Source organism: Elephantulus edwardii, unplaced genomic scaffold (genome assembly GCF_000299155.1).
Source record: "Elephantulus edwardii isolate Elephantulus edwardi_28Jun2011 unplaced genomic scaffold, EleEdw1.0 scaffold00130, whole genome shotgun sequence".
In the NCBI taxonomy this organism is placed as follows: Eukaryota; Metazoa; Chordata; class Mammalia; order Macroscelidea; family Macroscelididae; genus Elephantulus; species Elephantulus edwardii.
In genome coordinates this window covers 4,190,119-4,204,357 of record NW_006399880.1, presented here as the reverse complement: position 1 = coordinate 4,204,357, position 14,239 = coordinate 4,190,119, and positions in this window count along the sequence as shown.

Here is a 14,239-nt window from a genome sequence, read left to right as displayed (position 1 = left end):
TTGGGGTTTTGGTTTCAAGGAAGATCTGAAGAGAGGGGAGTCTGGAGTGCCTCAGTAGTCAATAGATTGTTGGCATATTTCACAAGGAGAATTGCTTCATGTATAACTTGTATAATAACTCAAAAGTCAAAATCCATTCACAACAATAGTGGTATTTTCCTAGTGTTGTGCACTCCACAAGATTGCAGGTTTTGCCTGTGGACATACTGAAGTTCCTGATATACTCAATAACCCAGTTATTGGGTGGATTCATGGGTCCAAAAGTTGTGTGTAGGAGCAAGAGCATGCCCTCAAAGAACCATACACATTTAGAGCATGCTGGAGGCAAGTGGCATAGTCTGGGGGAGAGGGAAGGGAGGGACAAGAATGGCCAAACCTGGACAGCATCCCTAGGTTCTTGTCCACAGAGCTTTCTGCTCTCGGGTCTATGGATGCCTTGGCAGAGAACTAGAGGTATTTCAACCTCTCCTTATTCTCTACTCCCCCAAAACATCAAGTTTTTTGTCCTTCATAGTCTCTTTTGAAGGACAGCAAGAGACTCTAGCTAGGGGCTTATGTACCACCAGCTGTGCCTGCTGATCCCTAGAACTGCCTTTTCAGCTAGTGCCATCTGTGGTGTCATTGCTCTCTGTGGGGAGAGACTTTGGTCCAGGGATCAAGCCTGTAGTGACGGCAGCCAAACTAGGTGAATATTTAGGTCTCTAGGTCCTAGGGGCCAGGGATAGCTGACAACAGGGTGTCTCACACAAACCAAAGAGTCAGCCTCTTGCTTTGCTTGTCTGCATCCCTTATTCCAGAAACAGCACCTTTGTACTTGAATTGTTTAGTCCATGTGGCTTGCAGCCCTACAGCCAGAATTGACACATGATATAAGTCTGGCCAATCAGAAGAAGATCACATTCCCTAGATCACTATTGATTGGTTGAGATGGGCATGTGACTCAACCCAAGCCAATGAAAGTCAACCTTAAGATTTTGTGGGATAGAGCTGCTCTCTCTCTGTTGAGGTTACTACAGGCAAAAAAGCTAAGCTGAGTGCTGTTAGTTCCCCTTCTGCCAACATGGAGAGTAAACTTGTTTGAGAACAAATCTGGAAAAGAAAGTTTGTGGAATTGAGAACTAGAGTCTGATTTCTGATGGACTTGTTTAAACACTAGATTCAACTATACCTAAGGTTCATATCTACCTCTCATCTATTTAATAAATGAACTAAAAAGCTCTCCCTTTTTTTGGCTTAAATTTGTTTGTAGTAGGAAGAGTTGTGATTGCAACCCAGAGTGGGCCAAGTCAAGCTTCCTGTCAGCTTTTTGAAACTCTTGGTTCATGTCGTGAGCACTTAGGATTATTTTACTCTTTCCTGGGCTGCAGCGAGGCAGGCTGCTGTTGTCACTGCCGGCTCTCACCCTCTCTGCCTGGCCTGTCTGACACGGCTGCACCTCCTCTCCTGCCTCAACACCAGCCCATTTCTCTGGGTGTGTGTAATCCATGCTTCCAGCCCCTGGATTATTCCAGGCAAGCTGTGGCTAGCCCCCATACCCATTTAGAACTGAAGTGTGGCCCAAGACATGACGATTTTGCTCTTTTTTTTTCTATAATTATATTTTATTAATTTTCATAAACATTTACAGAGATTTTGGGCTTCCACTCATTCATTGTTGCACTACGATTTTGCTCTTTGATGTTTACTGAGCACTTCCTGTATGCCAGACTTTGTGCCAAGTGCTTTAAACACACAAACTCTATGAATTCTCTCAGTAACTCTATCAGGTTTTATGATTATTGCCCTCATTTTCAGGAAGTGGAAACAGAGCCTTAAGAAGAGAAAGTAACTGACCTGAGGTCAAGCAACTGAGTTACATTCAGGAGGAGCCAGGCCTGAGATAAGACTGTGGGGGGAGGGGAGTGAACACAGATCTGTCCCCTTGACCACCAGGATCTCCTGAGGTGTTGTGTCACTCCAGGGAGGTTCTCCTGTGAGTTAAGGGCTGGATGAGTATGAAGGTGAATAATTAAAAGCCCCAATAGATGTTAATAATGCAGGAGGTCCCTAGGACCACCCCCCCGGAGTACCACTGCCTCCTCCATTAAGGGCTTTGGCCCTAGAAAGATATTTGACATTCCTAGGCCCTTTCCTATAGGAGGCACAGCTCTGCCCAAAGGCCTGGCTTATAAGTAATGACAGTACAACACACCTCATCACTGGCAGAAGGAAAAAGGAAGTGAAGGATATGCAGGGTAGGCAATGCATTCCTGTGAAGAAAGCAGAAAATTACATTGATCTACTGTCTGAATGATGGGTTGTTTTATTGTGGTTTGTTGTCTGTGGAGTAAAAGGACTATTCTGAGTTCTAGGAATGGTTGTTGTGGTTAGGTCCTGTTGAGTTGAGTATGACTCATAGTGACCCTGTGAAGTACAGGTCTGGACCCTGACCTATCCTATATGCCGTGCTGATTATCTCTGCCACAATCTCTGCACTGTTACGGTCACTGTGTCAATTGATCTCATTGAGAGTTTTACTCTCCTTTGCTGACTTTCCACTTTTCTGAGCATGACGTAGTACTTCTCCAAGGACTATTCCTCTTAATGACAAGCTCAGTGTATATGAGGTGAAGCTTCACCATCCTTTCCTCCAAGAACCATGCTGCTGGCTGTACTCTCTGCAGGTTTTATTTGTTCGTTCTTTTGGCCATCCACAGGATATTTGGTACTCTTCTCCTGCACCACAACTCAAAGGCACCAATTCTTCTTGTGTCATACTTATTGCCAGAACTAGGAAAAGAGTGAAACTCCAGATGCTCTCGTAACTTTTCTAGAAAAGAAATAGTTGCCATTCCACAAAGTGTGAAATTCAAAGTTCTTAACAAAGCTTTAAAGTCCAGCGTGAGCTAGTTGTGTTCTCTGGGCATGCCGTTCCTTCTGCCAGAAACACTATGTCCACTTTCTTGCCTTTGCTTAGGGAACTTATACTCATGCTCGGGTCCCAGTGTGGATGAAACTGCCGCTAGGAAGTTTTCCTTGAGCTCAGTCTGGTTTATGCATCCTCTCCTCTGCGCTCTTGTAGCACCCTGAAATGTCTTTTATTTATCTAATTCCTCTAATATTTTATAAGGTTCCTGAAGAAAAAAAGTCTATTTTCTAGAGTATATTAATAGCAGCAGGCACACAATAATAATTCATGGAACAAGCAAATGAATAGAAGGTCAATAAAACCAAAAGTAAGCTCAAGGCCGAATCACTTGCAGTAACCCCTTTAACCACTAGATGGCAAGCCACCATGGTAGCCCATTTGAGATAGGCTAAGATTTGGGGGCGTCTTTGAAAGTTAATGGGATTTGAGGAGTATCTTTCCATATGCTTCCAGTATTTTGGAGACCTTTTTGAGCCGTAAGTTTGTAAATATGGAGTGTTTTGGGTTTTGTTTTGTTTTTTGGGGTTTTTTTGACCATTGACTTATGGTAAAATCCCAAATCCATCAAGGGTGTTGATGGATAAGGTACTAAGTACATCAAATACTTCTCTCAAGATTCTTATTTTCTGAAGAGTTGATCTTGCTATTATTATTATTATTACTATCAGTGTGCTTGAAATTGTTTTACAAGTTGCATTTTCTTACCATGTAGAGAATTAGGGGGGCTCTGTGGCTGTTGGGATCAGAGCCCTCATGGAGTCCCGCTTTCCACAGTACAGTTTACCTAAAACATCTGTTTTCTGGCTTAAAAACTACCGTGTAATCAGACTTCTTTTACTTACTCTGTCTTTTCGTCACCAACACAAAGCAGTTGGCAGCTTATTTTTCCAGGCACTGTATTTTATAGAAAACCAATTTTCAAAACATTGCCTCCTGAGGATTCAAGATAAGCGACAGTAGACAACAAAGCAAGTCTGCCGTGCGGCTGGGGCTGTGGGCTGGGCTCGCGATGCCTGTGATCGTGTCTAGCTGTGGTCGCCCAGTACTGTGACCTCCATTTGGAGCCAACAATATGGCACATTAGTACAAGTCAGGAGCATCTGTGCTCACACACAAATAATCCAAACTCTGAATTTAAACTGAACACTATCAAGAATGCAAGGAGCCGTTCTGACAGCATGTAGGTCTGCCACAAGGCCCACGAGTCCATCCTTTTATTACAATGGTGGTCTCATTTGGAGAATTTTCCCCTCTGGTCATAGTGCAATAAAGAGGATAACTTAGCAGAAATTGAGTAACTTAAAGCCTTTAAGAAAGTAGGAATTAGGTATTGGCCTAATTCGTTCTTGACTATCATTTTGATATTCACATGACCTCTCTGTCTTTGCTTCCTTATCTCTTCAGTGGAGGCAGCGAGACTGCCAGGCCTGGCCCGGGCTGAGGCTGTTCAACCTCCTCTTTGTACATATGTTTGACTTGGAGCTGGTTCCAAGCCAGCACAGGCCCAGGAAGTAGTTATGTAGGCCCCAACTCTTGCTCTGCCTGACTCTGTAGCCAATGATAGCCTCTGCCCATTACAACTTTCATATCTGAACAGTTTAAGATTTAGAAACGGTCTTATTTATACTTCCTACAATCCAGCTAGTACAACAGCCATAAAGATTGCTTTGTGATTCCTTGACCTGTTGATTGAAGGGTGTGGGGGAAACTGGAGCTGAGCTAGTTAAGGTCTTTGCCCCAAGGTCGCCTGAAGTAGCACAGTGGTAGCAGGATCAGGCTGGACCCAGAGCTCCTGGCAGCCCAGACTGTGCCCTTCACTCTCCCCTTGGCTTTGCTGGGAAGCCAGTGTTCTCTGTGTGTGTTGTGTGCCTGTGTATGGTACGTGTATATATATGTTGAGAGTTCGTGTGTGTCTTTGCTTGCGTGCCTGTGTTTGTGTTTATTTACATGTGCCTCTGCATGTATGCATATGTCTGTGTCTATTCTATATGTGTGTTGTGTCTGTGTGCATTTGTGTGTGCCTCTGTATGTGGGTGTCTCTGTGTGTATGTGTTACAAAGGAAAGTAGACAGCAACGACTTAGTCACAATCCTTCTATCAACATTGGTGTCACAAGCTGCCACAAAAAAATACAGAGCTCTCAGGGGCTGTGGAACAAGAAGAAACGAGCCCCAGCCAAAGGCCTCAGAAAGCCTGCAGTCTAGTTGGAAAAGCAGAGAGTTAATAAACAAAGAGCTAATGGTATCAAGTAAGACTCCTTGTAACTCCAGTGTTAGCTGAGGTCGCATGTCCTTTGAGATTGAAATAAAATTGGCTGGAGCCCTGTCCCACCACCTGTGGGAGCCCAGTGTCCTCCCAAGGTTGCAACAAGTTCCAGGGCCTCTGCCCTGGTGTCCCTGTGTCCCTGACTCCTGGGCTCCTCGAGGCTATGTCAGATCCAGGCTACAGGAACTCCCTCAGGGATTTGAGTGCAGCGGCTTTTCTCCACGGCTGGTAAGGGGTCAGCAAGGCACAAATTCAGCTCCTCAGGCTGCATCATACCTAGCAATGGCGTCTTCACCCCCATTTACCCTACCCTTCTACACGACAAAGCCAATGAACATGCACTCAGGCAAGGCCATTTGCCTTTTGGAGTTTGGACACATGCAATTGCTTTGTACCAGAAGCCAAATTTTTAAAAAGAAGACTTAGAATCTCACCTTTCACTGAAGAAAAACTGGAAAAAGCATTTGTCATTTCAGCCTGTTACCTCTCCTCCAAGGAAGGTCTGCTGGCATGATCTGAAGGGAGTTTCATTGCTCTCCTGTTAGTTCGAGCCCACTAGTGGCTCCCTGAGAGAAAAAACGGACAGTCTCCTCCCATGTGACTTACAGCCTGGTAAACCCACTGGAGGCTGAGTGATGAGTCAGTCTGACTGGACAGCAGTGAGGGAGGGAGGGAGCTCTCCTACAAGCCCCTTCTAGGAAGAGAAGGGCTTTGATAATTATCTCCCCCCTCAACCCCCAGGAATTAAGACTTTTCTGTTAGGACACAGAAATTGTTACATGCTATTGGTAAAGAACACTGTTACCCTGGGTCTCCCTACATTAAAAAAAAAACAACACACTATAGATAAGGAAAAACCAAAAACTCCCCACACTACAGGTTAGTATTTAAACAGCTAAGCCAGAAAGATGTCTACTTAAGCTTTATCAATTATTCAAAGGCTTTTGATCGAGCGGGTAATAACAAATCGTATATAATATTGAGAAGAATGAGAGTCCCAGAACTTAATTGCACTCACATGAAGCCTATACGTAGACCAAGAAGCTACTGTCTGAACAGAGCAGAACACTGTTGTTGTTGTTATGTGTCTTCAAGTAACCTGCAACTCATACCCTATGTACCACAGCCGTAAACCCTGCTCTATCCTGTGCCAATTTTATTGTCTCTGATATACCTACCCCCATTACCCCAGTCACTGAATTAATCCATCTCATCAAGGGTCTTTCTCTACTGCGCTGTCCCTCCTCCCTCTGAAGCATGACGTCCCTCTCTAAGGACTGGTCCCTCCTTGCAACATGTCCAAAATATGTCAGATAAAGCTTCAGATTCCTTGCCTCCAAGGAGCAGCCTGGTCTCACCCTTTCCAGGACAAAACTGTTCATTTTCTTAGCAGCCCATGGTATATTCAATACTCTTCTTCAACATCACAGCTCAAAGACATCAATTATTCTATCCTCCCTAGTCATTGTCCAGCTCTCTGATGCATAGCAAGTGATTGCAAAGACCATGGCTTGTATCAGGCACACCTTAGTCCCCAAACTGACATTGTTGCTTTTCAGTACTTTGGAGAGGTCTCTGACAGCCAAAGTTGACAATGCAATACATCTTTTCATTTCCTGGCTGCTGGTGCCAAGAATGTTGATTTTGGAGCCAAACAAACTAAGGCAGTGAACAATATCAATCTCTTCACCATTCATCATGATGCTGCCAGTCGGCCCAGTGGTGAGAATTTTTGCTGCAGTCCCTGACCTTCCATAGCAAGCACTTCAGGTCCTCCTCATTTCAACAAGCAGGGTTGTGTCATCTGCATAACGCAGACTGATGATGAGTCTTCCTCCAATCTTGATACCACATTTCTCCTCATAAAGCCCAGCCTCCTGGATAATCTGTTCTGCATATAGATTGAAAAGATATGGAGACACCCCTTTCCAATTTTGAACCATGCAGTGTTTCCTTGCTTGTTCTGACAACTGCCTCCTCGTTCGAGTATAGGTTTCTCATTAGCACAATCAAGTGTTCCGGGATTCCCATTCTTCTCAGAGTCAGCCACAGTCTGTGGCCACAGAGTCAAACGCCTTTGCATAATCAATGAAATACAGATTCGTCTGATATTCCCTGTTTTCTGCCAAGATCCACCTAACATTAGCTACTCTCTAGTACCACAACTCCTTCTAAACCCAGCCTGCACATCTGGTAGTTGTGCTGTTTTTCTCTGTTGATGTGCTGTTCACGGCATAGCTCAAAATCAAGATAGTTGCGCATCAGAGCTGTAGCCTCTCTCCATATCTATGTATTCTCTGAGGTAAACAAATCATTTAGAAGCTGAACTTTAGGAAGAAGAATGAAGGCTCATCAACAACCTATTATATGCAGATGACTCAACGTTGCTTGCTAAAAGTGAGGATTGAAGTGCTTGCTGTAAAAAAAAAAAAAATCAAGGATTACACCCTTTGGTACTGATCACACTTCAACATCAAGGAAACAAAAGTCCTCAGCACTTGGCCAATATGCCTCATAACAGAGGGTGAAAAGTTAGAAATTGTCTATTATTTTATCTAACTCAGATAGATAATCAATAGTCTCGGTGCCGACAGTCAGGAAATCAAATGACATTTTGCATTGGGAAAATCTTCAGTCAGGAGCCTCTCTAAAGTGCTGAAGCACAGTGATGTCTAGAGACGAAGGTGCGCCTGATCCAGGCCGTGGTCTTTTTGATTACTTGCTACGCATCTGAGAGTTGGACAGTGAGTGAAGATGATAGAAGAATCGATGCCTTTGAGTTGTGGTGCTGGAGAAAAGCACTACGTATCCCACAGTCTGCCAGAAGAGTAAACAAACATGTCTAGAAGAGAGCGCAGCCAGCATGCTCCTTAGAGGGAAGTATGGTGACACTTCTTCTCATGTATTTTTCTCTTTTTAAAAATTTATTTAAGGGAGCTCTGGTGGCCTAGTGGCAAGAAGCTGCACTGCAATCCCAGAGGTGTGCGGTTCAAATTCACTAGATGCTCTGCTGGAGAAGGAGGGGCAATTTCTTCCTGTACCAGTCAGATCCGATTTGACGGTACACATGAAAAATAGTAAATTTTTTTTGAAAAATAAAAAAATAATTTCTTATGTTTCATTCATTTACTTTTTTCCCTACTCCCTCCCTCCACCCACCAAACTCTTCAGCCCTGTAATTTTCCCCCCGTCTCCCTCGCTCACCTGCTGCAGAGTGTCAAGGACTGTAGCCTACAATATGGATTGAGGCTCAATGTCAAGAAGACAAAGATTCTCACCACTGGACCAATTGGCAGCATCAGGATGGATGGTGAAGAGATTGAGATTGTACACAGCTTTAGTTTGCTTGGCTCCATAGTCAACAGTCTTGGCACCAGCAGCCAGGAAATTAAAAGGCGCATTGCCATGGGAAAGTCTGCTGTTAGGGACCTCTCCAAAGTACTGAAGAGCAATGGTGTCTCTCTGGAGACTAAGGTGCATCTGATACAGGCCATGGTCTTCCCAATCACTTGTTATGCATCAGAGCGTTGGACAATGACCAAGGAGGATAGAAGGAGAATTGATGCCTTTGAGCTGTGGTGCTGGAGAAGAGTATTGAGAACACCATGGACTGCTAGGAAAATACAGATTTGTCCTGGAGAGGGTTAAACCGGGTGGCTCCTTGGAGGCAAGGATTCTGAGGCTCCATCTAACATACTTTGGACATGTTGTGAGGAGAGACCGGTCCTTAGAGAGGGACATCGTGCTTGGGAGGGTGGAGGGACAGCGCAGGAGAGGAAGGCCCTCTATGAGGTGGATTGATTCAGTGACTGGGATAGTTGGGATGAGAGTGTCAGAGACAGTGCGATTGGCACAGGACAGAGCGGAGTTTAGGGCTGTTGTACATAGGGTCACTATAATCGACAGCACATAACAACAACAACAACAACAACAACTACCTCGCTCAGCTCTCTTACCCCTTCCCCTTCCCTCTTTATATCCATACACATCTCACTGGCTATCCACCTATCTTCACAATAATGGTCTTCCACAATATTTGTTCTTATGCACCTAAGTTAGTTCACTCAGCGTAATGCTCTCTAGCCTCTCCTATGTTACATAGTCTTTTTCAAAATCATTCCTCCTGACTCTGTATACTATTCCAACATGTGAATGTGCCACAGTTTCCCAATCTAGTCATTTGCTGATGGACATTTTAGGCATATTATCAGGAGGGACCGGTCCTTGCTCAGAAAAGTGGATGGTCAGCTAAGGAGGAAATGAGATGGACGGACACAGTGACCGTAACAGTGGGCGTTAGTGTGGCAGAGATGATGAGGATGGCACAGGAGAGGGCAGGTGTCAGATTTGATGTTCTTGGGTCTCTGTAAGCCATACTTGACTTGACGGCACCTAATGACAGCAAGAAGCCTGTTGTTGTTGTTTTAAGTGCCGTCGAGTCGTAGGCGACTCATGAGGACCCTATGAACAAAAGTCCTCGACACTTGCGTGGCTTTCATCCTTTCTCCACTTTCGTAGGGTTTCCCCGAGGCAAGCTATTTACAGAAGTGGACGCCACTCCTGCTTCCAAAAGAAGCCTGTGCACACTTTATTTATGGGGCAGCCCCTGCCTGTCAGTAGAATGAGAGTTCTGTGTGGGTTAGAATGATCAGGAAGGGCTTCCTGGGAAAGGTTGGATTTAACCAGTGAGGTGGAAAGAGGTAGAATCTAGTCAGTGAAAGAGAAATAGGGAGAAGGGGACAGGTACAAAGTGGGAGGAGGCATTGACAGTGCATGGAACTAGTAACCCGTTCACCTAATCATTTTGTCCTCCAAAATGCAAACTCACTGCTGTTGAGTAGGAGCTAACTCACAGTTGACTCTCCTTTGGGTTTCTAAGGCTGTAAATAGCGTGGGAGATTACACATCTTTCCCCCAAAGAGCTGCTTATAGAATCGAACCATAAGGAGCATGGCCTTTGGGTTAGCAAGTCAGCTACAGACTGCACCACCAGTTGTTGCTGTTAGCTGCCATCAAGTTGGGTGCGACTCACAGCAACCCTATGAACAACGCTGCTGAACCCTATTTTATCCTGTGCCATCCTCATCATCTCTGACTCACTTTAATTCATTGCTGTAGTCACCGTCAGTTCATCTAATTGGGTTTGGGGAGTGTGTGTCTTCCTATCTTTTACTGACCTTCCATCTTTCCAAGCTTGATTTCCCTTTCCAAAGAATAGCATCCCCTAGAAACATGTATGAGAGACAGAGCTTTGTCATCCTTGCCTCCAAGGAGCACTATGGCTTCACTTTCCCAAGACATATCTGTTCTTTTGGCAGTCCATGGGCTATTCAGTACGGTAGTCCAACACCACAGCTCAAAAGCATCAATTCTTCTTCCATCATCCTTATTCATTGTTCATCTCTCAGACACATAGTAGGTGATCGAAAAGACCATGGTCTGAACCAGGCACACCTTATTCATCAAGCTGAAATCATTACTCTTAAGTATTTTGGAGAGGTCTCTGACAGCAGACTTAGCCCAATGCAATATCACTTCTGATCTCCTTACTGTTGGTGCAAAGGATGTTGACTCTTAATCCAAGTAACATAAAATCACTGACAGCTTCAATCCTTTCTCCATCATTCATGTTGACTGTTAGTCCTGTGGTGAGGGCCTTTGTTTTCTTGATGTTGAGATGTAATTTACACTGAAGGCTGCAGTTCATGATCTTCTGCAGCAAGCATTTCAAGTCCTCCTCACTTTCAGCAAGCAAAATTGTACCATCTGAATAGTGCAGGTTATTGATGAGTCTTCCTCTGATCCTGATGTCACCTTCCTCTTAATAGAGTCCAGCTTCAAGAATTATTTGCCCAGTACAAAGATGGAATAAGGGTAGAGAAAGAATTCTTCCTGGATGCACACCCTTCCTGATTTAAGCTGTGCACTATTCCCTTGCTCTGTTTATATGACAGCTTCTTGATCTAGGTATAGATTTTGCAATTAAGTGTTCTGAGATTCCTATTCTTCTGAATGTTAACCATAGTTTGTTATCATCCACAAAGTCAAAAGTATTTGCATAGCCAGTAAAACACAAATAGACATTCTTCTGGTATTCTCTGCTTTCAGCTAGGATCTATCTGACATCAACACGATGTCCCCGGTGTCATGACCTCTCTTAAACCCCTCTTAAAATTCTGGCAGTTTCCTGTCAATGTTTTAGCAATTTTTGGATGATCTTCAGCAATATGCTTGCTTGTGATATTAATGGTATTGTTCTAGAATTTCCAGATTCTATTGAGTCACCTTAATTGGGAATGGGAAAAAATATTGATTTCTTTCAGTCAATCAGCCAGTCAACTCTCCTCCAGATTTCCTGGCACAGACTGGTGAGCACATCCAAAGGCTGCATCTGGCAGTTGAGACATGTCAATTCGTATTCCATAGATTCCTGGGGCCTTATTTTTTTGCCAGTGACGTTGGTGCTACTTAAACTTCCTCCTTTATTACCATTGGCTCACGTTCATGTGGTACTTCCTGAAATGTTTCCATGTTGACTAATTCTATTTTGTACAGTGACTGTGTATTCCTTCCATCTTCTTTTGGTGCTTCCAGAGCTCCTCACAATCAGCTGTGGGTGGGGTGTGTGTGTGTGTGTGTGTGTGTGTGTGTAAGTGATTTGTGCTTGAGTACTAGCCTACAAGTTAGCAGTAGAAAATCAGCCTGTAGCACCGTGAGTGAAAGGCCTGGTGATCTGCTGTAGAGATTATTGCTAGATGCCTTCAAGTTATTCTTGACTCAGAGAGATCCCATGAGATAGGGAGAACTGCGTCATAGAGTTTTCTAGGATGTTATCTTTAATAGATCAGACCACTATAGAACCACAGGACAGGTTTGAACAACTAGCCTTTCACTTAACTGCTGAGTACTTAACTGAGGAATCATCAGCGTTCTAGCCTGTAAAGACAACAGCCAAGAAAATCCTTTGGAGCAGTTGTGATCAGTAACACTCGGAATTGCTACATGTTGGAATCTCCCCCCTCCCCCAACTCAAGCAACCGGTATTTATGTTGCCCTCACGTTCCCAGCCCTGTGTGAGGCACTGAGCTACAGAGCCAAACAGACACAGGCGATGACCATGCAGTGTGAGGAATGGGTGAAGCACAGGGTCATCAGGCAGGGGGCTGCCTCCCCAGGGGATCAGGAAGGCTGCCAGGAGAGAGTGACATTTAAGCTGAGACAGGAAGAATGTGTGGGAGACGGTGAGAAGCAGTGCTTCAAGCAGAGAGAACATTGTTTATGAAATTCCCAAGTCGAGAGGGAGCCTGCTAAGGAAATGAAGGAAGTCCAACATAACAAGATGCTAGAGCTGGAGGAGGGGCAGGTGGGGAACAAAGCTGGGGAGATGGGGCAGCCATGCAGACATGGGGAGGGAGGGCACGGTCCTGGGGAGGAGAAACAAAGGGGTTTATAACAGTGAAGTACCAAGACCAGAATGGGGTGTATGTAATGCAGAGGAGATAGAGAATAAATGGAAGGAGATAAAATGGAAGCAGAAGGAGTGTTTAGGAGAGGGTGACAGCTATACAGGGGATTCCTAAGACCTGACTGAGTCTGCGTGTGGCCTACAGGAGAGAGCAGATAAAATAACAGAGAGGGAGCCTGGGACCTCCCAGCGTGTGAGGCAGAGACCAGCCTTTCCAGATCCCATAGGCTATGCCAAGGAGGTGGGCTGTGTGGGGTGAGGGGTGAAGGGGCTAGGGTTTGTAGGTGACATTCTGGGGAATCACCCAGACAACCTGAGTATTGCCTAGATGAATCCTCTCTAAGAGAAGGGAAATCACACCACAGTTATTCCCCAGGGCAAGACCAGAGCTACTGGCTGGCAGTATCCACAATGAGCCTGGTATACTCACCCATTTAGTGAGAGGCACCACCCATTGAGCAACTCTCCTTTAGGAGCAAGTCTCAGGGAGTACTTGACTAACACCTCTCTGATGCATGCCGTGAGTCCCTGGATGATGAAACCCATTCAAACACAGCTACTTATAAAAGGTTGGAAGTTTGAATCCACCCAGAGGCTCTTTGGAAGAAAGATCTGGCCCTCTAATTCTGAAAAATTAGCCATTGAACACCCTGTGGAGTTTCTGACTTTCAACCCGGGGGAGTTGTAAGTGCAACTTCATATCCCACATGTGGGTTTATCAGACACCACACACCTCCACCAGGCCACCCAAGCTTGACCTAATGGAACCAAAGTCGCTTACCTGCAGGTAGGGAAATTGATGCCACACTAGCTCTGTTCCCCAAGGTCGGCCCCTGGGTCTGCCTCCAGCAAAAGGTTGATGACAACATTTTCAAGGCTATGGGTGACTGGAAGAAAATAAGGATTATTATGGTCAAACTGAGCAATGAGAACACAGACCCGGACTGAGGTGGTGCCTGCTGGCTCTGCCTTGATCCGGAGACAAAAGGCCGCAGAAGAATATTAAATACAGTGGGAGTATCACTTTGGGCCACATTGTCAGCGTTGCACATCAGATACCTCAGTCTTTAACCAGAGCCTTCTCTGAGACAAGTAAAGGGATGATGGGACCACAGTATTGGTGCCCATCACCCTCATGACTTTGTAGATGACATAGAATATTGTGGAATGCCCAGTTAATGGAGAATTACAGATGAAACTATTTCAATGAAGGATCATTTGATAACCAAAAGAAAAAGAGGAGAAAAGAAAATCTGAAGGAGCATAGATCTGCTCTAATACACACGGGGTAGCCGTGAGCCAGAATTCACTCAAATGGCAACAGGTTTGGTTTGGTGCTCCCTTACCTGTCCTTTGTTATTTTCACAAACAGAAAACAGGCCTTAAATACAGAGCCTTCAGAAGGTACCAGTGTCCTGTGACACTGAAATAAGGTTCATTTAATGACATTCTGTTATTGCATTTATTATGGCTACCCTCTATTTACTGTAAATTAAACTTGTTTTCCAATTATGCTAGTCAGTGACAGAAAGTTTTGTTTTTTAGCAAAGGCGTTTAACCTACAGGGGGAGGTGTTTGAAAAACCAAATAAACAAACAGGC